At 36.7% G+C, this 25,692-nt stretch overlaps 2 long non-coding RNA genes across 2 annotated transcripts in view; one reads left to right on the top strand and one right to left on the bottom strand.

Moving 5' to 3' along the window:
* LOC128119767 (uncharacterized) overlaps nucleotides 1-25,692 on the top strand; it is a 564,116-nt gene that overhangs the window by 514,729 nt on the left and 23,695 nt on the right. The window lies entirely within an intron of this gene.
* The window catches only part of LOC128119768 (uncharacterized), a 39,515-nt gene continuing 34,051 nt past the window's right edge, over nucleotides 20,229-25,692 (bottom strand). Inside the window, exon 5 of the long non-coding RNA XR_008221669.1 lies at nucleotides 20,229-23,097. This is a non-coding gene — a long non-coding RNA (uncharacterized LOC128119768). The remainder of the gene's footprint in view (nucleotides 23,098-25,692) is intronic.

Here is a 25,692-nt window from a genome sequence, read left to right as displayed (position 1 = left end):
GGCCTCTATCTGCTGAATAAAAAGTTTATTTGGTGACAAGTAAGAGCTAAACTTATCTATGGATACAAACTTTAAATATTTGTAGTACTTAGAATACAGTTGAGAATTGGAGTTGCTTCGAAAAATTGCTACAATAATTCTTTTCTAGGGTCTATGACTTCTCCAGCCATAGGTAGTTGGCTAGGTTTTCAGTACTAGACATGAATGCCTTCCTTTTGAGTAGGGCTTATGTCAAATTAGACAGCTTTTTTTTTACCCTCCCCCTCAAGATAAAAGTCCCATTATTGCTTTATTAAGAATAGTTTGCCAAGCCAATCATTTCTTTGAGGTAGGTAGGGCAAATTATGCTTTTCTCTATTGGTAGCTTAATCATTACTTTCTAGTATTCTAAGAGCTAGTCCTCAGGGAAGAGACTTCTAGGTCCATTTCAGCTTGGTTCCTCCAAGTCCTGCGTCTGAAGTATTTGCTGTCTTCAGCAGTCATATATTTTCTTAAAATTCTGGGAACAAACAAAATTCAATGGCAGAAGCCTATATTATTTTTGAAATTTCTTGTATTCCCCTGACAAATAATTCAAAGGAGTTTCTCGGGCCTGGCACTGGGATTTTTGTTAGATAGTCCCTGGCTCATATTATCACCCTTTACACTACAAATATATATATATATATAAAGTTTTGACAATATATGTGTGCATATATATGTTCACATGAGTCCAACTTTTCAGGATTCTGCTGATTAAGAATGTTTAATTTATTTTTAGATATTATTCCTCATCCATCTCTTACCTTACTTGTAGCATCCCATCACATATGTGACAAGAAATGGTGTAGTAAATAGGTGTTAATGATGGGGATCAAACCAACAGGTTTTAGAATACTTCCTCGGCATGTCTAACATATCCTGTGTACAGAATACTGCACTCTTAGCATGTAAGTATTTACAATATAAAGTAATCGCAAGTAAACTATCAATGGCTCACCACCTGACTTTAAGAAGTATTCTCAAATTTTATTGAATTGTCTTATTTAATAGAACAATGTTTGTTAATAATAGGTAGTGGGGTAACTTACATTAATTCAAAGTTGATTTTTATGAAATTTTATGCTAAGTACTCATATAGATAGGAATTTACTTTAAAGACTGTGTTCAACCCAAGTACAGTGGCTTATGTCTGTTGAGGTAGAGAGAGCAGGACCAAGACTTATTTGCATTTAGTAGTAGCTCTACAATAGGCATAATCAGAGGATATATAATTTTGAAAGGCATGTGTAGTTTTTAAGGCAAAGGGAAGAAAAAAGAGTAATGTTAGAATTGTTTTTAAAGATTAAAGGTAGGGTTGCTATGCTAGTTACGTTCCAGTGAAAAATCTAATTTTATTTTCCTGCACTGGTGGTTTTAGCATCAAAACCATAAAGTCACAATTTTATTTTTAATTGTGGTCTCTCTCAAGTTTCATGCTTTACATATCTTGATAGAATTTCCCTTGCCAGTATGCATCACAGAGTGACAGTCTCATTTTCTGTAACTTGTGGAAACTTACAAACCATACTTCTTCATGAGTTCTTAAAATACTATTTTCTTTTGACCTGTCGTGTGAAAATATTGGAAGCTGGTGATTATGCTAAGCCCATTTCTATGGAAATCGTGTGGCTATTATTTAATAAATCTTCCTGGATACTGAACAATTCATGAATGGCTTGTTGAAATGCAGTAAGCAGTTTATGAACGCTTGAATTGCAGGACTCTTCTTGTGGGAAAAACAGAGTGGGAAATATCATCAGCGATGAATACTATCCCTTCTATCTCAACTGGTCCTGAAACACCCAGGGTTTAAACTCCTCCTGAGTACATTCTCGGCAGTAAGAAGGATGGGGTGTGACTACAAAGTAATGACCTTCATTTTCTTATGTTGCTTAGAAAGCCAGCCCTCTAACCACAGCTCAAGAAGATCTCAAAAAATGATTCAGATTACTGCAACATTCTTTTAACCGACTGTCTCTCAGGGCTCTTTCTGTGATCAACACTCATTGTGGTATTGGTTAATAGTCATTCTTGTTATCTTATTGTCCCACCTTGTAGGTTGGTGTCAGGCACTTTGAAACTGAACACATGTCCCTCCAGTGCCCTTGGAGAGGACCCTGCAAGGCGCCTCATTCATGTTTGAAGAGGGTTGGTAAAAGAAAAGAAAATCCCATTCCTTGCATCATCAGGGCACATCTCCATCCTGCCATGGATACATTTTTAATTGCTTTCCTTAAAAGCTTGATCTGAAAGCCTTTGAAGTAAACAGCTCTCTGCCATTATCCCATTAGAAGTGAAAGGCCTCTCAATCCTGCCCTGATTTTCAGAGAGAAAGACAGGGGGGAAATAAGCATTTAGAAATCATTCGGAAATACAGTTTCCGCTCACATTTTCCTGTGGGTGATCTTAGTAGCGTATTAGACACTGGTAAGCACACAGAGCTTAAGCTACGGAACTGCAGGCATGTTAGCACGGTGCGTGATCTCAGAGCTCAGAAGGCAGCCAGAATTCACAGTGAGCTGATTTCCAGAACTGGAGCTTGCCAGGCCCTTGGGGAGCTGAGGCTGCCAGTCCACCCTCCTATCTCCCTTGGAGAAGAATGGGTGGTAACAACAGTCCGTGTGGGTAGAAACTAAAGAAATGGGAAACTAAAGTAGAGGAGGAGGGGAAGGTCGCTCGCACTCCACGGCTGTGGAATAAACGACACAGCTTGAATTCAGCCCAGCTTCTCTCCCTGTCCTTAGACTGGTGATGTGAATGGTTTTTGTTTTTTTTTTTTTCCACCTTCCTTTTTAAATTAGCAAATCTAATCCTTACCAAGCACCTGGGTGCCTTTCTCCTCAACCGCAACGCATCCAGGCCTGTCTCCTTTCATGTCATTTTTATCCAAAATATGAATGCAGTCTCTCTGCTTCAACAGCTTCACTGGGAGACTGTTGCGTCCCCACCCTGCAAAGCCTAGAATACTTAAAAACGCATCTTTGTCTCAGAATTCCGAGAATCGGAATGATGAAGGAGGGATGACAGCAATAAATAAACAGGTTAGGAGAAAAATCGTAGTCTGCCTTGCCACAGTGACAGCTTTAAGAATTCTGAGGCTCGCACAATGGCAGTATGTAATAGCAGATTATCAGGAAATGCTATATTTCCGCTTTTGTTGCTTTTCTTCTAAAGGAAGGAAAAAATTCATAGGACATAGCACAAATTTTCCAGGATAACGTGAACAGCCCAACTATAGAAATATATTTTACTTGGTTTGATAAATACTGAAATTTTTGTTTTGTTAGTCAGATGCCACTTTCCTTCATTAGCATGAATGCAAGTGTTTGAATCTCTTTTGACAGTCATGTGGATTCAGTCCAACCATTAGTCCTGTGCTTTGTTGCCATTAGCCATAAAAACACAACTCCCAAGGTTCATTCTTTGAGTCTGGTGGAAATGTTTTAGCATTTCATCAGTACAATCAGATGGGCTTGCTCACGTGCCCCACAGGAGTGTATAAAGCCATGGTGGTTTGGACTATCTACAGTCTTCTCAGGATTGCTTGCTACAGTAGGCAGTCATTAGTTAATGTAGTTGAGTCTAAACACAAAGAGGGATGGGAAAATGTGAAAGCTTTAAGTATTCCAGTCATTGTAGGCTCCAGAGGCTTTCACAGAAGTGACAGATCAGCCAGGTTTGTATGTTGGCCTGTGTGGTTCCAACCTACTGTTCATTTGCCATGGCGGCTTCTCCTTCATGCTATGTGAAAGCTTACATACTAGTGGGGATTCATGACTTTATATCCACACAGCTGCCATGTTAGGCACTCTGCATTGGTGTAACAAAATGACAAAGGAAATCAACTTGAAGGAGGAGAAACTTCTCTTGACGGATACCAGAGGTCTCAGGCCATGGCCACTTAACTCCACTAGAAGGGTTATATTATGGCAGCAGGATTATGGGGCAGAGGGAAGCTGTGCACTTCATGGGAAACAGGAGGTTGAGAGGTGTGAGTAAAGGAAAAGAGGAAAAGAAAGGCTAGGAACAAAGCATATCTTATAGTCTCCCACTGACCTACTCTTTAGACTAGTTCCCACCTCTTCATAGGACATTCAACTATAAATATAACAGAGGACTAATCCACAGATGAGGTTACAACTCTGATCCAGGCTCTGCCACAGCTGCTAGCTAGAGGCTAAACCTTCAACATTTCACACAACATCAGAAAAGTAGTTTCTTGTACAGTATCTAGGGTACTTTTAATGGAAACATAATCAGAACGTGAACCTGGTTTTTAAAAAGCCCAGTAATTAATGTATTGTAGAAGATATCCAAATACGTGGATATTTCAGAATGTTTAAGGAAATTCTCCCTCCAAAATGGTGGTATACATTTATATTTAGCCTGAGATAGGACTGTGAGTTTGAGACTAGCCTGGGCTAGGTAGCAAGACCATGTCTCAACAAACAAGGGAAAAACAGTGTTGGTATAGATAGCACCTTAGCATCTGGGAAATATTTTAACACGTCTCATGTTTCAAGTGTATTCTTCACAAGTATACTGCATGGTGATGTGAAAATAGCTCGCTTCCAAGTATGAACTCTTACGGCTGCTATTGCGTGTATCCATTTCTGAAAGTAATTAGATTGCTTAATATTGTGAAATTTTCTGTTTAAAAAAAATTCATGAATAAAATATTTACCAAGGTTGTAGTTTGACAATGTGCGAAATAAGGAATCCTACCGCCACATTCAAGGAATGAAATTATAGTCTTGCATCTGATGAAGAGTATTCCAAACGTGCACTGGAGGTCTTTGAGTTTTGTCATTATTTCGGCTCTAGTGAGCACCATTGCCTTCACGGTTCTGGTATAAGTTGATTCAGTTACAGGTCTGGCTCTTCATAGGAAAGACTTGAGTTCACCTAAACTGTTAAGAGTCTTCAATACATTGTGTCAGATTCACAGGAGCATCCGTTTAAAAGATAGTGTAAACACTTAGGCAACTGTAGTGGAGTATATGATATGTATTACTTGATGGTGTATACTATTAGTCACAGGCTATTGATTTAGAAGAACTGGAATTTCACTTGATGGCCTACTACACAGCTGCTTTTATGGCCTGAAAAAAAACATGAAGTAATCAATTCCATATATTTCATACTTATAAAATGATGATGGCAAAAAGTTTGAATATATTATTTAGGATAGTGGCTAGTACATATTAGACATGACATGTCTTCTGTGACTCTCTCTCTCTCTCTCTCTCTCTCTCTCTCTCTCTCTCTCTCTCTCTCTCTGTCTCTCTGTTTATTCAGGCTTTTATTAAGGTCGGCATGAAACCTCATTCAGTCCAGGATGATGTGAATATTGGGTTCAAAAAGTACATTCCATCTCCTTGGCCCAACAATGAAAGAAATAAAGTATTCTACTGCAGTTGATTTAACTTTGTAATCAATTAAAGGCTTTTTTTTAATGATCCAAAACCCAGACTGTGTATTTCCGATAGGAAATAACTAACTGTTTTACCATTTAGTTTTTGTTAACTTTGGGCTGAAAAGGGTTAGTTTACCTTTTAGTTTTGTGGCTTTTGTTAACTCAGAAAGGAAAGAAAGTGCCAGTCTAAATCCCCCTTTCTGGTTCTTTCTTAACTAATCAGTGGCAAGCAGTTTGAAGTTTTACTGAAATATTTGCATTTGAATTGTTTTTCACTTTTTAAAAAGTGTTTTGTATTTATTTTTTCCTTTTATTGAAAATAGATTCTTTTCACATACAATGTATCTTGAGTATAGTTTCCCTTCCCTCTACTCCTCCCAGTTCCTCCCCATTTCCCCTCCCCTCCAGATCCACTCCATTTCTTTCTCTCATTAGAAAGAGCAGGCTTCTAAGAAATAACAACCAAACATGACAAAATAAAATATGAGAGAAAACAAAAACTATCATATTGAAGTTGGACAAGGCAACACAACAGAAGAAAAAGACTCCTAACAGCAGGCACAATAATCAAACAAAATTTTTTCACACTCAAGAGTAACATAAAAACACAAAGCTAAAAGCTATAATGTATATGCAGATGACCTAGTATAGACTCATATAGGCCCTGTGCTTGCTGCTCCTGTCTCTGGAGTTCATATGCAACTTGTTTGTTGATTCTTAGGGCCTTGTTCAACAATCCTGGTGTTATCCATCCTCTCTGGCTCTTAAACTCTTTCTGCCTGCTCTTCTGCAGGGTTCTCTGTGTTCTGAGGGGAGGGATTTGATGGAGACCTCCCATTTCAACTCTCTCTTTGAGTAATCTCTGGCTGTGGGTCTCTGCATCTGTTTCCATCTGCTGCTGGAGGAAACCTCCCTGATGATGACTGGATAAGGCATTGATCTATGAGTATAGGAGAATATTGTGATATCCTCTTACATGGTTAAACTCTTTTTTTCTCCCTCGTTTCTTACCATTTAGATTGATAATATTTTAGTACACTTTTTCCATAATCTCATGCTCAATGAGAGCAAGAAAAATATAAGAAGCAAACTCAATAAAACTAGTTTGAAAGACAATTTTATTATTCTATGCTGGAAATGAGGTCTTTGAGAATAGGTTTAACACTCCACCATTACAGAGAATAATAAGATGAGGAGACAAGAACATGGGTACCACATGATTCATCAGTTCTCACTGGAAATTTTGGCTCTTCAGGTCAGTAGATCAAATGTGATCTCAGGTGGTAGAGCAGATTAAATATACCCGTTGTTTCTGCAGTTAAAATGGCAGGGTGTGATTAAGCTCTCATCCCACCCAGGTCCACAGCAAACTCAGCTCACCCAGCAATGAGTCACTTGCTCAGATGCACTGATTGCTCTGGGCTGAGCCAAAGCAGTGATTAAATAGCTCAGAGCTTTGGAGCTGGAGGGAACCTCTGAACTAATTCTCCTTCATGCTTAAATTGAAGCTGATTCTGGAGGCTAGCCAGTGATTGCTAGGGATTTAGGAGGTTGGTCTTCTGCAAACCGTCCCCAGGAATCATGCCAACAGGCTCTCTACCGAGCAGATGAACTATGGGCTGGGGAGCCCTTGAGCTAATTTGTTTTTCATATATGGCAAATGTTTTCAAATATAAATTATTAATTGTACTTTAAAAGTTAACTGTATAAACTGAATTTTCAGTTAGCCTTCTCTCCAAATGGTCTGCAAAAATAACTAAGACACAAAACCTTTCTTTACTCAACATAGAACTGATCTATTCTTTTAAAACATAACACTGCTATTGTGTCTATAGGAGAATAGTTGAAACCAGTTTTGTCACACAGAAAGGCATTATCGTAATTATCCTGAAACTTCCTATCTAAACTACTCAAAACAATAGATTAAAAATGAAATGGTACAGCAGGTTGTATTGGGTGCTAGATACTTATATTAGTTGACCTTTGTGATAATGTTGCCAAGGTTGGTTTAAGTTCTGTGTGTAGGTTGCCAGAGACAGCCATGCATTCATGTCCAGGTTATCCTTGGATACCCATAATTTTATGCCCAGGTTATGTGTGGATACCTATGCATTGTACACGCAACTCTTCATAGAGAAAATTCGGTTCTGTATGTATTTGTGCACAATTCCAAAATTCACGAGAATGTTTAATTGCTCAATCCTGAAGTATACTTGTGTGTAAAAAGAACTTTAATCAAACTGTCAGCACTGTGAAAAATTTTAAGGTAAATATCTTTTCGAGGATTATAACCACGAAATGCGTTTGCTTTGTCTTGTTGTGATTTTTGAAACCAGATCTTATTATAATGAGATACCCTGCAGAAATGTGGAGCGGGAGGTAAACTTGACCTCATTCTTGCAATTGTCCAGCCTCAGGCTCCCGATTTGCTAGACCTATAGCAATGTGCTGTCATGTCCAGCACATAATGCATGTATTAACAAGGTGACTCAGATTGAGCCAGAACTCTACAGGCTTATATTTAAGAGCAAACAGAGCAAACAAAAGAATGGCAATATATAGTATTACAATGGTAAATGATATATTAAATGCATCCATTTGAATATCATTACATTATGAGCATTTTTAAGAAGTACTTCTAAAAGAACAAAAATAATACAAAAAAAAGCAGTTTGCCTTACCTAAGATCTCCCTGTCTGATATATACACTCCTCCATAGTCATGGTTTCTAAATTTGATTTGATGAAAGTGTCCATGCACAGTGAACTCAGTGGGATAGCCATAGAATAGAACACAGATCTGAGCTTGGTCCCAGAAACTCAGTTGTCTCATTAGAAGAAACAGTGAAATTTCTCTATGCCTTGGGTTTCTCTTTTGACAAAGCAGTTTGCAAGCAACAAGGATTGTTTAAAAACAAAGTAGTGTTTTCTGACTTCTTTTGTGCCTGGCAAAACCCCAGATATTCACTAGGTGAGTATAGGGTGCAAAACTGACTTATCATTTTTAATTTATGTATTTAAAATAGTCTCATATTCATCTTTACCTTAAAAGAATCAAAAGTAGGCTTTACATATCTGGGTAATAAGACTCATAGAAGATCAAATGATGTAGGAAAATCTTAAGGGGAAATATATATCCATGCTTAATGAAAATCAAATATTTCTTTCATTGACTATGCTTGTATGAAGAAGGAAAACAAACATACACACACATCCAATGAATATCTTAACAAATCATGACCAGGTCACTTTCTCTTTCCCTAAGTCATTTAGTACCTAATTGTTTCATTTTTATAATATACTGTTGTATTGCAAATCACTCTTATGATTAAATCTGCATGCATTAGATGAGTTATTCTTTCTGTCTCCTTATGTTGCTTAACAGAAAGGGCAACCTTAATTGGTAGACATGTATTAAAATTTTTTCCTAAAAGTTTGCTAATACACATACATATATACATATAAACATTATATATTTTTTTCTCTGTTTAGCACTAGAGAGAGAGTATAATATGGGAATAATATTAATTTGCATGTCACATCTGGAATGTAGCACAAATTTATGAGTTAAATTCAGAGATAATAAATTAAACTACAAGTCTGTCGCTTAATCTGGACTTTACAATAGACTATAAAGAGGATACAAAAAATAAGACTGGGTAGATAGTTCACTAGTATGATTGAAGCATGGGGACCTAAGTTTGGATTTCCAGAAAAAAACTCAGGCATGATTGTGGATGCTTGTAACCCTAGCACAGGGAACACAAAACAGGACGATGTATACAGTTCACTGGCCACCCAGTCTAGACAACCTTTGTGCATTGGGCTATATTTCAAAAGTAAGATTTGGCATAATAGAAGACACCTAACATGGTCCCCTAGCCTACACACACACATACACACACACACACATACACACACAAGTACATGTGCACAGACAACCAAAAATGCACATTCACATATTTACTATACAGAAATTTAAAAAATGAAATAAAATAATAAATACAAAAGTAAAATATCAAGCTTTAGCTCAGCTTAGTAAAGCAGTGTGTAAGAGCATATCAATCCCTTAAAGCTGATAAAATTAAGAAAAATATTTAGTGCATGCACGTGTGTATGTGTGTGTGTGGGGGTGTGTTTGTGTGTGTGTGTGTGTGTGTGTGTGTGTGTGTGTGTGTGTGTGTGTGTGTGTGTGTGAGAGAGAGAGAGAGAGAGAGAGAGAGAGAGAGAGAGAGAGAGAGAGAGAGAGAGAGAGAGAGGTGCAGGTAGCCACAAAGACTAGAAGAGGGTATCAGATCCCCTGGAACTGGAGGTAGAGTTGATTGTTTGCTGCCCAATGGTGCTGAGAACTAAACCATGGTTACCCAAAACAAGTGCTCTGAACCACTATACCATCTCTCAAGCTCTTTAAGTAGATCCCTTTTACTGTGGAATGTTCTGTATGGCAAATGTGTTGCTAATTAGTTAAGAAATAAAACACTGATTGGCCATTGACTAGGCAGGAAGTGTAGGCGGGACAAGGAGGAGAATAAAGCTGGGAAGTGGAAGGCTGAGTCAGAGAGACACTGCCAGCCGCCACGATGAGAAACAGAATGTGAAGATACCGGTAAGCCACGAGCCATGTGGCAAGGTATAGATTAATGGAAATGGATTAATTTAAGCTGTAAGAACAGTTAGCAAGAAGCCTGCCACGGCCATACAGTTTGTAACCAATATAAGTCTCTGTGTTTACTTGGTTGGGTCTGAGAGGCTGTGGGACTGGCAGGTGAGAGAGATTTGTCCTGACTGTGGGCCAGGCAGGAAAACTCCAGCAACACCCTTTCAATTCAATTCTTATAGTCAAATTTAGTTTCTATTTCTATTTTACAGCATTTTCTTTATTTTCTAAAATTTGACACAACTCCAATTTTTAAGCAGAAGCATGCCCATTCACTGGTATTCTAGTGTGACCCACAGTCCAATAGGGGGGAAAAAGGAGGTGGTTGTGTTGTTTATAGGATTGCTAGAGTACAAGATAGAAAAAATGTTTTTATTTCATCTTTTAAGCTTTAATCTAGGCCTAATTCAACTCACAGAACTTTTCCATTTTTTTATGTATTTTCCTTTTTGAAAGTAATAAATGTTGAAAGGTTCTGTAAAATACAAGCACTGCCTGATACGCTGATAAAACACAGCTATGAGGAGTACACTGCACAGACAAGACCCAATTGAGCGTGAGTTCTAACTGTAATCTTGGCTGACATTTATCTCAAATTGTCTCCAACTTCGTCATTACACTATTCCAGGTACAAGCTTTGAGTGGCCCATAAATCAGGCGTTCTCTAATTCTGTCTGAGAAATCAAGGCTGATTTATTTAAATTTATCTGAAGGCCCAAGGTCCTTAGAGAATGGATTATTAAATGGAGATGTATGGCTCTCTAAAAGGTGGCAGACATTTGCACTATGGTCCATAAAAGTTCTACACTTGATCTAGACTCTCCAAACCCTTACTGTGTTTGAAAAGCTCCAATCCATCCCATGCCATTTCCTTATACATAATATCCCTTAAAGTCATGACTAGTTTTGTAAGTGAATGCATGTGTATGCATTATATATCCATAAAATCTACTCCAGTGAAGGGATTACTACCAAAGCCCTGTCTCTCAGTTTATCCCTCTGATGGTGTTTTTCATTCACCGTAGGCAGTCGTAAAAAAAAAAAAAAAAGAAATTAGAAATTTTTATTAAATTACTCCCATTCTTTATTATATTTCTAGACCAGTGGTTCTGAACCTGTGGTCACAACCCATTTGGGGGTCAGATGACCCTTTCATAGGCGTTGCATATCAGATATCCTGTGTATCAGAAATCTACATGATAATTCATAACTGGAGCAAAGTTACAGTTATTAAATTACAACAAAATAATTTTATGGTTGTGGATCACCACAACATAAAGAACTGTGCTAAAGGGTCACAGTGTTAGGGAGTTTGATAACCACTGTCTAGATCAATTGTCTTTATTTTAGAATAAAAAGATTTGGGCTTTTAAAATGACATCCAAAAATAAACTAATGACCACAAAACTCTAGTTTTTAACTTAAGCCGTGGACAAAGCTGTGGTTGGATGATTATCTGTATGTCTTATGGTTTCTCTGTTGCCTTACACATTCCTATGTGAAATTTTCATCTGAATTTAATAACTTTTGTTTCACAAGATTTATATAAGCAGTAATTTTAGTTGCTCGGCAATTCATTTAGTAACTCAGTGGAAAACAAAATTCACTAACTTGAAAGCCTCCAGAAAGCATTTCTTTCTGCCCTAATTGTGCCTTCAAAACATGAAACTATAAATTATGCATTTGAAATATTTTAAAGCTAGGTTGTCAAGATTATATTCTAAACTAAATATACTGGTGAAATAAGCATTTTTTTAATCTAAAATTGTCTGCCAGATAAATTTACAAAGATCACCTTGCTCCTGAATCACCGCTGATTACAATAGCTCCCAGTAAGTTATTCATAGAGAGATCTAAGACATAAACTGTGTGCTGAAATTCTACATAAAAGCTCACCAAGCCTAGAGCCTTCACAATGGAAAAGCCCTGTTGGGACTCATCAAACCGTCCTCAAAAGGGAAGGATCCTTAGGAGTCAGTGATGTGTGTTCTTCCATCTTCTCACCTTTCATTCTTCCCCAAGGTGAGCAACAGAAACATTTGTTCCTCGTCCCCAGGATGGATCATGTGATCATAATCCCTTTGCTCAGAGCCAACCATTAAGTCAAAAATAGTATTCTGATGTTCCCTTACTGTAATAATAAGAGATGGTCACAATGAAATTCTGATACCTGCATTGATTATAGGCCATGAGATGCTCATTCAGAACAGGCTTTGACCCACACCAGTGGTAACAGAGTTCAAAAAAACCAAGAAGTACTTGAGAGATGGCCCTTGCTCTATTGTACCCTCCGTCTGTTACAATTAGGTACTCCTCTTTTGGTTCAATCTTATTTCTGCACAGCTGTCCATGCACAATTGAACTTAAGCACAATATTTAAATTGAAGATCAGAGATCGACCAGGAAATATTCAAAGGACCACTTCAAATTAAAATTTCCTATATACTACCCAAGGTAACAGATGTATACGCCGGGCGGTGGTGGCGCACGCCTTTAATCCCAGCACTCGGGAGGCAGAACCAGGCGGATCTCAGTGAGTTTGAGGCCAGCCTGGGCTACCAAGTGAGTCCCAGGAAAGGCGCAAAGCTACACAGAGAAACCCTGTCTCGAAAAACCAAAAAAAAAAAAAAAAAAAAAAAATGCAATATACTTGAAAGCATTTGAAGATGTTTAAATAAGTTAATACATAAAAGGCAAATTTGTAGGTCATTCAGTCAAAATAATGTATTAAAAAAAAACAAAAGTAATACCTGAATTTTTAACACTTGAAGAATTCTTGCAGCAGGGTCAAAATGTTTTATTAAATTAATTTTTAAACTTTCATATTTTTGTACTGTATTTATATAAGTTCTCCTCTCCCTCTCCTGCCTCCAACATTCCTGTGCTCAACAACTCCTCAATTTTATGTCCCTTTTTTCTTTAATGAAATGATGATTGTTACATTATTATTTTTTAAATTATTGTCATCTATTATATAATCACATAATTGTTAATTTTTATCTTATATAATTGTTCATTATTATTGTTGCATATATGTGTGAATAAAAATACATAAATACAACATGTTAATCCATTTACTGTGGATCCTATATGTATGTTTTTAGAGTTGGTCATTTGGTATTGGATAACCTATTATGAGGCTTGATCTTTGGAGAAGAGGAATCCTCATATCAGCCATCATTAATTGCTTATAGTTCTTCAGCCAGGGGTGGGACTCTTGAGATTTTCCTGCATAGGCTGGCTTGTCTGCTGGTGCTGTCATTGGTCAGGTCTTGATTATGCAATGATAATGATGAGATCTCACGGGGGATAGCTTCTCTAGCACAGCTGGAAGGTACAATTTCATGAAAGTCTTCTTGGTCCTCTGACTCTTACAATCTTTCTGTCCCCTCTTCTGAGATATTCCGTGAACCTTGGGTACTGAGGTCATGTTATAGACATTATCAGCTGGGCCTGAGCACCCCACATTCAGTCATTGACATTTTGATCAGTTGTGGCTTTCTAAAATGGTTTCTACCAACTGCAGAGAGCATCTTTGATGAGTAGTGAAAGCTTCTCCTATCTGTGGTTAAAAGGATAAATATAAAAGAATTAGTTATGCTTTATATAGGCTTAAGAAATTGGCAGCAGCAGGTTTTCCTCTTGGATCCCTGACCTCACTAATTGCAGGTAGTCGTGGTCATCTAGATTTTCAGTGCCAGGCATGAATTCCCTCCTATTGAGTTGCCCTTAAAAGTCCAATTAGATAGCTGTTGGTTACCCAAGATATAAATGCCACTATTGCGCCTTTGAAGGTAGCTCACCGTGCTGGTTATTACTGCAGTTTAAAGGTGTCACAGCCAGATAAGACTATTGATTCCTTTTCTATCTTAGCAGCTCCCATATCATGTTCTGGTACTAGGAAATCTAGTCATTAGGGGTGAGGCTTCTGGGTCAGATCCATCTTGATTCCTTGAGTGCTGTGTCTGAACTGCAAACCGTCTTCGGGCATAGAGACTTAAACGTTCAATTTCTGGGGGATAACCAAAGCCAACAGCTTATATTGTTTGGGAATCTCTTGGTCTCCTCTTATCAATGACTCAAAATGAAGTTTCTCATGACTGGCACTCGGGGTTTCATTAGCTTATCTATGGCTCTCAGTGGCCCTTATGGAAGGAAAGAGGAAGAGAGAGAGAGAGAGAGAGAGAGAGAGAGAGAGAGAGAGAGAGAGAGAGAGAGAGAAGGGTGAGCAGAGCCCACCTTTTAAAGTGAACTAAATGCATGCACAAATGGGTTATGTAGGATGACGTTATCAGGAGCTTGAGGAGGCCAAGGTACTGCCTCCTTACAGGCTGGGTCCCCAAGGGGCCGGCCAGGTAATATCTAAATGCTAACAACACAGAGAATTGCATATGAATAATCATGCCATCTTATTCCTGTTCACTACAAACTATAAAGCCCAATGCCCCTTATTTGGAGATCAAATAAATGGTGGCATAAATCGTACAATAAAACTAACCATTTTGAACAGTAAGATTGCACATTAAAAGCACTATATAGTAACTAGAAGAAACCCAAGGCTAATAAGAAAAATCGAATGCTAGATAATTACATGTATATGAAATTTTATAATAGGTGAATTTAACAACAGTTGTAGGTTTGTGATGAGAATTTACAAGAGATGTATTACAAAATGTTTAAGGTGACAGTTTTGAATGCTGGAATTATTTTATAATTTCTTCACAATGTAGTCATGAGTGCAATTGTACACATTTGTTTCCAAGCTAATCCTATCATTCACTTAAAATGGGTGAACTCATTATATATTGGGTATGCCTCATGTACAATGATTATAGAATTTCTTTAAATTAGTGTTTTTGAAAACATAGCTTTCAGCAGCCATAAAGATGGGGCAGAAAGATGGCTCGGCCTATGAAGACACTTGCTTTGCAAACCTGGTACCTTGAGAGTTCGATTCCTAGAACCCTCGTGAGGTGAAAGGAGAAAACTGGCTCCTAAAATTTTTTTTCTCTGAATTCCATATGTATGCTGTAGCACGTGTCGCCCCTCACATAATTCACACACACACAATAATAATAATAATAATAACAATAATAATATGTTTTTTAATTTCATTAAAAAAGTAAAATTAGTACAATATAAAAAATATATATCCAAAATATTTATATGAGGAGTAGCGTTGTAATGAATGAGTACAACATGCATGTCATGAATTTTTAATTTTAATAACTATAGAATAAATCTCCTAAGAAGTAGAAAAATTGAGATTTTTGTAATTATGGCATCAAGCAGGTATAATGAGAAAGACACTGGACAGCTCAGTAATCAGTGATAGACATGGCTACAGAGAGATATGTCTGGCTTTCAGTGGTGTTTGCTGGTACATATTTATTTATTACATTGAATTTAGCAATAAGTGAAATGCACAAAGTACTGACAATGATGAGTACAAATAATGAGACAGGGTTTTTATTCACCTGATTGGATATCTATTTTGCATTTTTAACAAAAGTAAGAAATAATTAATAATCACCAAGTATTGTTTCTATGTGTATGTAGTTCAAGATGGCATGGAATACTTGAATGTTGTATTTAAACTCTGTAACTTGTAATTTGCAAGAGAATAGTTCTTTAAGGAGTTATTAATATTGGGGACCATACTGCTTTGCAACTCTATTTCATTAATACTTTTAAATATATGAAGGAACAAAAGACATATTTCTTTGTAAATATATGTTAGGACTGGTAAATATTCCTGCCAAGGGAAATACCTGCACCATGTACAAATTTGTATGTATAATTTTTACATATTAACTATCAGGGAGCCCATACTGTATTTGTACTAGTATATATATACGGTCATTGTTCATTATAATAGTAAAAACCAATTTGACTTGCTAATCAAAACACTTCTCTATACCACCATAGGAAATATGCCACTTAAGGAATATGTATAGATTATAAATAAAATGTGCTGAATACTTTATAAAATCTTATAGAAATCCGAACTAGCTCACTTACTTTTTCAGTGAATGTGTGCTTACAAGACTAAGAACATAAACTCATTACATCTTTTAATCCTTGAGGAATGTAATTGACTCCTAACACAAATGTGCTGGGTGGCTCCTGGCTTTAGTCCCAGCTACTCAGGAAACTGAAGTAGGAGGATAGCTTAAGAGCAGAAGTTCAGAGTGGCCCAGGCAATATAGAGTTTGTCTAAAATAATGATAATAGTAACGCCAACAAATTATTGACAGTTTCATAAGAAAAATAACAAGGTCCAAATTTTTAAAAGGTTAAAACCAAGTTCTTTATTCACCTACACTGACACTTGTGGAATATTCAAGATGTGTTACGTTCATTTATGTTGCGGTGTATTTGTTTAATGATGCAAAGATGTGTTGCATTCTTTTATGTTCCATTTGTTTAACTCTGTGAAGCTGTGTTCCTGTTCCTGTCAAAAGCACCTGATTGGTCTAATAAAGAGCTGAACAGTCGGTAGCTAGGCAGGAGAAAGGACAGGAGAGGCTGGCAAGCAGAGAGAATAAATAGGAGGAGAAAATCCAGAAAAGAAGGAGAGAGGCCTCCAGGAGCCTCTGTGTACCCAGCTACACAGCAAACCACAACTTAAGTAAAGAAAGGTATACAGAAGAGGAAAAGATAAAAGCCCAGAGGCAAAAGGTAGATAGGATAATTTAAGCTAAGAAAATCTGGTTAGAAACAAGCCAAACTAAGGCCAGGCATTCATAAAAAAGAATAAGCACCATGTATTTATTTGGGAGCTGGGTGGTGGGCTCCCCACCCCCAAAAGACCTAAAGTATAAGAAATAGCCAACAGACACTTCTTTATCTTTTACAAACTTTTGAGGCTGTAATAATTTTGGTTTCCACTCAGAAAATACATTTGAATACATAACTACCTCCTCACTTAGAGCTACACATGGAGACCACCTGCATCCGTATGAAATACAAATCTCCTGGTTCATCTTACCCATCTCTCATAAGTTTCTATTGGAATAATCAATTTTGGATGCATATGTGTTTTGATTCTACAAGACTTTGAACATCCTAAATGAGATTCTGGTGGTTTGAAAGAAAATGGCCCCCATAGGGAGTAGAATCTACCTTGGAGTAGGTTTGGCCTTGTTGGAGGAAGTGCGTCACTGTGAGGGTGGGCATTGAAGTCTCCTTTGCTCAAGCTATGCCCAATGACACTGTTCACTTCCTGTTACCTGTGGTTCAAAATTTAGAACTGTGAGCTCCTTTTCCGTATCTGCCTGCATGCCACCATGTTTCCTGCCGAGACTAAACCTCTGAGACTGTAAGCGAGCCTCCGTTTCATGTTTTCCTTTATAGAAGTTGCCATGGTCATGGTGTCTCTTCACAGTGACTGAAACCCAAACTAAGACAGATATACCACAAAGTTGAAAAAATAAGGGCAGTGGTGGCGCAAGCCTTTAATCCCAGCATTCGGGAGGCAGAGCCAGGTGGATCTCTGTGAGTTCGAGGCCAGCCTGGGCTACCAAATGAGTTCCAGGAAAGGCGCAAAGCTACACAGAGAAACCCTGTCTCAAAAAACCAAAACCAAACCAAAACAAACAAACAAGAAAAGAGTAGTTAGTTCACTTCTTACTTATTTATCAGTTTGGCACATTGATCCTAGTCTTCCATTATCTCTTCTTTGAAGTAGAAAACAGGTAACACAAAGGAGGACTACATGTAGCCCCATCTTACCCTTAGTCTTTTTAGCATTTGTCATCAGCCTCTGGAGGGATAAAGGACAGAATTGTACCAGCAGTCTTTCAGGGTGTTTGGTTTTCTTTTTGAAACAGGCTCTTATGTAGCCCAAGGTGGTCTCAAGATCAGGTTCACCATGTACCTACCAGAGACTGGCCTTAAACTCCTAATCCTCCTGCCTCTACCTCTCACTTACTGGGCTTATTGCTTCACCCATCTTTTTAACCCTCATCCCAAACAAGGAACTTTGTCTTTGTTCTGATCCATTCTTTGGTTACATTCCAAAGCTTATTTATGCCTAACAACAAAGATTGGGCCTTCTACTCATATTGTATACCCAGAAAGAAAACAAGTCAATGTCAGTAGATGGATTGCAAGTTTGATAGAGCAATTGATTAATTTTGTATTATATTTACATATCTTCTTTCAGTAAAGTAAGAAAGCAGAGGTCCACTGCTAGAAACCATGTAACATAACATATAAAAAGAAGATGAACTAGGAGTCATTATTCCTTGGTCTAGCCTGTCTGTTTCTACCTTTACAACAAAGTCAACAGGCAAAGCGTTGATTCTGTTGAATTTCCTTTTCAGTAGTTTTTTGACTGGATCAGTTAAGATGAGCTACAGCTTTGAAATGTTCTAGTGATACTTTCACAGTTTCAGAGAAGTACAAGTTAACTATACTAAACAGCAAATTGGAAAAGCTGTTAAACGTTTTTGGCTATATGTCTGATGTATTATATGTCAGAAATTGTATATTCTTTGAAATTAAAATGAAAGTGGGTAATGAAATTATATACCAATTACTTTACCCATAACTTCAAATATTCTATCATTTTAATTGACATAATTGGACATATTTGTAGACCAGATTGTGAAATTTGAGACATGTATATAGTGTGTACTGATCAAATCAGGGTAATTAGCATTTCCAAGTCTTTAAACATTTATCATTTCTTTGTATGAGAAAATGTCAAACTGCTTTTTTCTAGTTCCTTACAGAATACGGAGTAATTTGTTATGTACCACAGTCACTCTACTGTATGCCTGAACACAACAATGTAATCCTCTTTTCAAACTATTTTTTGGTACCTTCTATGATGATTTTTCTCTGTTCCCCTTTGCCATAGTTTCTAGCCTCTAGTATATATTATTCTAGTCTCTGTTCTATGAAATCCACTTACTTTCGTTTGATTCTACATATGAATGAGACAATGTATTTTTTTCTTTATGCACCTGGCTTATTTAATTCAACACAATGTCCTCCAGTCACTTCAAAGAAATTATAGTTTTGAAGCATTGTTTGCTGTCAGTATTCCTACCAGCACATAGTGCACACTCAGTATAAACTGAAAGAATAGAAATGGAAAAGTGAATGCAAATTAAATTTAGCCATTATGACCTAACTTGGTATCAAAATCATCTCTTACATAAGCCTTACCTCCTTAGGTACATGAAAAAAATATTAAAAATCTCCTATGAAATTTTATATTTATAATGCAGGTTCTCTGAGTTTCCTGTCTCAGAGTACTTTAAATTAAATTCAGATTGGTCTAATTATTAAACTGCCTTTAACAGAAATCTAAAAATGGTAATTCCACAAATGGGACTGGTAAATGCGTAGATATCATGTAGTTCAAAAGAAAGGGACTGCATTTCCCACAACATATTATATATCAGAATTGATATTTTCAAATAAATTTCCTAAGGGAAAGAACTACAGAAGAAAAATGGAATATGTAAATGTTGGTCCTATTTTTATTCATTATTTAAAATGTAATAGAAATTGGGTGTATAAAATGAGAAGATCTAGATTCTGAATCCAGCAGAAGGTTTCCAGACCTTGTAACTGACACATTGACACATATTTCCTATTCTAATATATAACTTTATCCTGATGACCACCGTCTCAGAGGACTTTCTGCCTTCTCAGGTATTTCTGAGAGGGAATGATTCACTTGCAGAAAGTGCAAGACAGTTCTTCTATAAGCTTATATAATTAATTCCCACATTTTTTCATTTCTCAACAACTACTGGCCAGCAGTTACCTTGGGGTAGGTACAGCTTTAGATCTGATTACATAATATGAGCTACAAACACATCATTCAAGGCAAATTTTGACATTTAACAGTTGTAGAAAGCTAAAGAATCCAAAGCCTAAAATTAACATTAAAAAAGAGATAAGCCGGGCGGTGGTGGCACACGCCTTTAATCCCAGCACTCGGAAGGCAGAGCCAGGCGGATCTCTGTGAGTTCGAGGCCAGCCTGGGCTACCAAGTGAGTCCCAGGAAAGGCGCAAAGCTACACAGAGAAACCCTGTCTCGAAAAACCAAAAAAAAAAAAAAAAAAAAAAAAAAAAAGAGATAAATGAAGTAAATTAAAGGAAGGTTAAATCTTAATCCCTCTTAATATTGATATTCAAAAGTATATGAAATGTTAGAGAACTATGTATATATTATAGATATACAAATGAAATTTTAAAGGTTGATATTGTATATTAACTCATTCTGCAAATATTTATTCAGTTCTCATTCTGGGACAAACATGTGAATGTTTAAAATATAGACCAGGGGAATTGGGTATGATATGTATTCTGGAATATCTCACTCTCATGTTAAGATTACTAACAGAGTTGTAAGAGGAGTCGTAGATGTTCCAGAAAAGGAAAACATAAATGGCAAAGGTATAATAATAAAATCTTCATGACCTTTGACTGCATGAAACTGAATGTCCAGTTTGGTGAATTTTTAGTGGAAGAGTTATGTGTTATAGTAAGACCTACCAACTATTTCCCAGTATGGCATCTTCCCTTTCTCTCCATGTTATGTTGATAAAACTACACAGAGTGGTTTGATTTTTAGTCTTACAATGTGACATATAGAATAATGATATCTACTGTGGATATTGATCCCTCTGTATGCTGTGAATGTGTTCCTCTGAATGATTGATAAATAAAATGCTGATTGGCCAGTAGCCAGGCAGGAAGTATATTATAGGCAAGAGAGGAGAGCGGAGAATTCTGGGAAGTGGAAGGCTGAATCAGGAGATGCTGCCAGCCACTGCCACCATAAGAAGTAAAATGTAAAGTACTGGTAAGCCACAAGCCATGTGGCAACTTATAGATTAATAGAAATGGATTAATTTAAGATATAAGAACAGATAGCAAGAAGCCTGCCACGGCCATACAGTTTATAAGTAATATGCGTCTCTGTGTGTTTACTTGGTTCTAAGCAGCTGTGGGCCCAAGTGGGATTGGAGAAAACTCCGGTTACAGATATGTATTCACCCAAGAAAGAGCACAAAAAACAGACTTAAGAAATAATTCCACTCAAGTCTAACTTAGTCAACTAGTGAGTTTGTTGGGGTTGCTTACCAGTCCATGAGTGACTCAGAAGCAGATCTATCACCAAAAAGTCCACCCTAGCATACCAGGAACTCCTTGTAGTAATTACAGGCAGCTGAGCCAATGGCAGCATCTCCGTAGCAATTGCTAAGTGCTTATAACCTTGGGTAAGGGGTCTTGTGAATCCTGTAAGTTTCATGGGCTCCCTGAGACTTGTAAGTTTCATTTACTTCCAAGTCTTTAAATTTCCTCCAGGAGAGAATATTTTAATTAAGGAGAAATGGCTGCATAACAAACTAGAATATACAGGGTAAGAGTGATAGCGTGTAGCTGCCTTCCAGGCAATTCACCATGAGGATGATCATTGTCACAACATGAAATATATCTTTATTATAAAGTGGTTAAGGTGTTGGTTCATGATAAGAACATAACCTAATCTAAATCTCAGAGCCTTCCCTTGAAAGAGTCTTTATGGAAGACTCTTTAGCCTGGAAAAACTTGAGAGGCAGAGACAAGCAGAGCTCTGTGAGTTTGAGCCAGCCTTGTCTACATTGTAGGTTCAGGTCCAGCCAAGACTGCATAAGGAGACATTAATAAGGATATAAACAGCAAAATTTAAGATAAAACCCACATCACATGTAGTAAAAACACTCCAGTTCAAACCGTTTAATAATCTCAGATCTATAGTGACACATCCCAGGCAGCATTGTTGGTATTGCCTGATATGATGATGTGCATACCACAGGGTGCTCATGTTGTGTTCAGAACCAAGACTGCAGTGTAGTCCTGTGACACCACACAGGCAAGCACTGACAGAGACAACTTACTCTGACTATGTTATTTGATTTTGAATTACATTTTGGTTGTTGGGCATTCAGAAATTTGTACTGTCTTTGGATATTTTATGACTTTCACATGCAGTTATCCTGTCCCACAAGACATTACAACTCTCAGCTTAAAAAAAAATTTGCAAGCTAAATATCTTTTCTGGTATTATTATAGAGGCATTAAAAGTAGGGCATTAGTGCAGTGTCTTCAAGGTCTTTATGATTTGAGTTATGAGTCTCAAAGAATGTTAAATATTAGAAAAAGATAATACAGGGACACTTTGTTCTCTTTGTGAAGCTAATCTCCAACTCAGATACAGCACTCTGTCCAATCCCCAGGATCTCTTTTCTGCTATGGTAAGACAAATAAAATGTATTCTGAAAACCCTATTTTTATTATTGATTTTGAAGTACTTAAACCTTCAAAACTCAATTTGAAAGGTGACAAAGGAAACCTTTAAAAAAACTAATAATGGGTTATTTTACTCTTAATAAAACTACTGATTACTTTTCAAATTGGCACTTGAATGAGTATTTTGACAGTAAATTGACAAAATGTGTCCTAACCATTGAGAGGTAGTATGTACCTCCAAGATTTCTCAGATAGAAATATGCAATTGTAAGAGGCTAAGGAAATTTTTGTTGATGTTGACACAAGCTTAATGTCCATCACCTCGAAGAGAAACAAAAAGCATTGCCAATTCTGTCTTTCTCTCCTGACTGACGTTGATTTTTTTTTTACATCCTGAAAATAATGAAAACAAAATAACAGTTTTACCCATTGTATGTGAAAACTGCAAAGAAAGTCCCTTATTATTTGCACATGTTATAAACTCTTCCTAGAGATTCCAGGACTAGATATTGTTGTCACAAATAAACTACATTTTCTAGTTTTAAAGTTCCCAGGATAATAAGAGACAAACAGAACACAAGAAAGGTAATTTTGTTTTAGGTCGTATAGAAGATAAAAACTATACTTAGCTTTTTCTTCTGTGTTTGCTTCATTTTCACGGAGGAGTTGAGTGCTGTTTCTACAATTGCTTGATAATTGTAATATCATATTAATATTTTTTCGTTGTTTATAATTGTTTTTTCCACCTGTATCATAGGACATATTAAATGCATTTGTATTTAGGGCCAGTGTTCCTAAATAACTTCTAAAAAAAGTCAATGCATTCTTTTTCGTAAAATGCATATTTGAATGTCTGATTTACATAAAGATTAATTAGCATATGAAAATTGCATGACACTTTCATTTCAGATCTTGCTGTGCAGTCCATTTGTCTTAATCCTCTTAAAATAGGGTCTGTCCTTTTGATTAAGTTCTAATAAGATTGCCTAGCAAGGACCTTTGTTTATTAAGCATTATTAGAAATGTGTCTTAGGGGTTCCATGAATAAATTTTTGTAATTAACTTTTTCACGTCATGCAATAGTTTTTTGTCATATAGTTTTTACAGTAGAACATGCTAGAATTTCTCTGCTAAGGTAAAACTATAGGATGAGAATTACCATAGTCTCTTGCTTTGCCCCAGCACATACAGGACTGCAACAGTTTAGATACCCATGGCCACTCACTTGTTGAAGGTGTCAACTGAAGTGGGTACAACATAATTTGGATATTATTCTTTGAAAGAATGTATATAATTGGTCATTGCCTGACTTAAAAGGTACTCTTTCCAACTTGGGTAATCCACAGAATGAGTTACCTGTGACTAGTTAGAATCCAGTAAACAACAGCTAAATGTGGAGAAATAAGATACATTTTATAATTGTGTATTACATTTCTCCAACAGGCTTTTGTTGATTGTTTGGACAGTACTAATGTTCTATTAGTCTCATTTTCTTGTCAAAATGCTTGCAGTGAGATCATTCTATGAACAACCACATCACAATGAAAGTATATTATAAATTACAAACTAAGGTTATCTTTAAGTTCGTCAGTTGTACATTTTTTTATTTTCCTAAATGAAAGAATGATAAATCATAGTAGCGTCCATTTGTCTAAAAGAACAGGAAGCTATAAGCATAAAGTTTAAAATCATAACTAAATGTGTTGTAGTGAGCTTGATAATTCATGATGTTTTAACACAAACTGGCATTTGGCTAAACTCGTGACAAGGGGAAAAGCAACATTTTCCTGGAAAATAAAAATGTTCGAGGATCTTGGGATACAGGTTAGTGTGAGTTTCTGGCTGGCAATCAGTTTGTCCTGTAGCCTTTCTCTGTGAGCCCACACTCTCTACTGCTCCTCTGTATCCTTCATTTTTGTCCCATGTTCTTGCTTATTTTTCTTGAAAACTCCCCAGTGACTGCAGACATTTTTCCTAACGGGTAATTTTTCAATGAAATGTCATTTTGGCTTTGTGAGTATCCTTAGTGGCATGTACCAAATGACTCATTTCATTTGTGACCAGAGCCAAATTCAAATTTAATTTTCCAGAGGGGACAAGTTAATGTATAACCTATTGTGCCACCTGGCATCCTAAATTCAATTTCCTGAACTGTTTTCGCTGAGAGTAGAATCAGCTCTATTTTTTTTTAAAGGCATTTCCAAAGTGTCAGCTGTATCTGCATTCATATTTACATCTATTAATTAACTTGTGTGTTATAATTAGTAAATAACAAATACCGGGATTCTTGATTCAAAAAAAAATGGCAATCAGATCATTCAGTTCTATGGGTCTGTAATTCTCAAGCACTGAGCATCATAGAAATTTCAAAACCTTTTAGTTGAATTTCCATCATAAATCATATATCCAGATGATAAGCATCCTGAATACTCTCATAGATGGAGAGTTACATTGAAATAGATTAAAATCCAAAGAAATGAATCCCAAGGTTTCTAAAACCCATGCTTTCTCACTGAATAACAGTAGTTATTTTATTTTTGACGAAACTGTAAACAGCATTATTTTTTATAGAAAATAGTTTATGGTACACTGTTATGAGACACAGTGTTCTAATAACATTATATACATAGGATAAAACATGAGATTAGGTTCAATAGATTTCTTATGAAGTTCTGATTAAGGTCATTTGCTGTCAGAGCAACCTGGCATGGCACCAAGACACAGTAATTATCTCCAGAATAATATATACTCTGTAACCCAACAATTTACATTCCAGCAGTAACTAACTCAATTTATGCAAAATATTTTTTTTGGTTAACTGAAACAAAAGAATGAACCATTTCCCAATAGCAAATGATCACTTAACATTGTATTTAAAATATTTCTTATTAATTAATTTTGTTCTTCAGCAGTTTTATATATGTATACAATGTATTCTGATTACTCTCTTTCCTATCATCTTTATCTCCATTTCATTCCTACCAGTCCTGTCCTTCATCTCTATCAAACCCTTTCCTGATTCTTGACTTTTGGTTTGGTTTTGTGACTCACTTAGATTAACTATAGGGCCATCTCTGTGACCATTAGGCTGGAGCTATTCATTGGATCCTTGTGGGGATGAATACATCACTGAAGGGAATGATTCCTCCTCACCCTGAATCTATCTATCTAGCAATTAGTTGAGCAGTTAGGAGTAACACTGACCTCCTGTGTTCATCCATGCCTGACTATTAACAGGTCCATTCTTGTGTTGACCCACTGTAGACACTCAATGCTATGAGTTCATAATTACATTGGCTGTGTCTTGCCCAGAAGATGACATTTCATAAACCTTCTACCTC

Source organism: Peromyscus californicus, unplaced genomic scaffold (assembly GCF_007827085.1).
Source record: "Peromyscus californicus insignis strain IS unplaced genomic scaffold, ASM782708v3 Scaffold_24__1_contigs__length_46423439, whole genome shotgun sequence".
NCBI lineage: Eukaryota > Metazoa > Chordata > Mammalia > Rodentia > Cricetidae > Peromyscus > Peromyscus californicus.
This window is presented reverse-complemented; position numbering and strand designations above follow the sequence as displayed.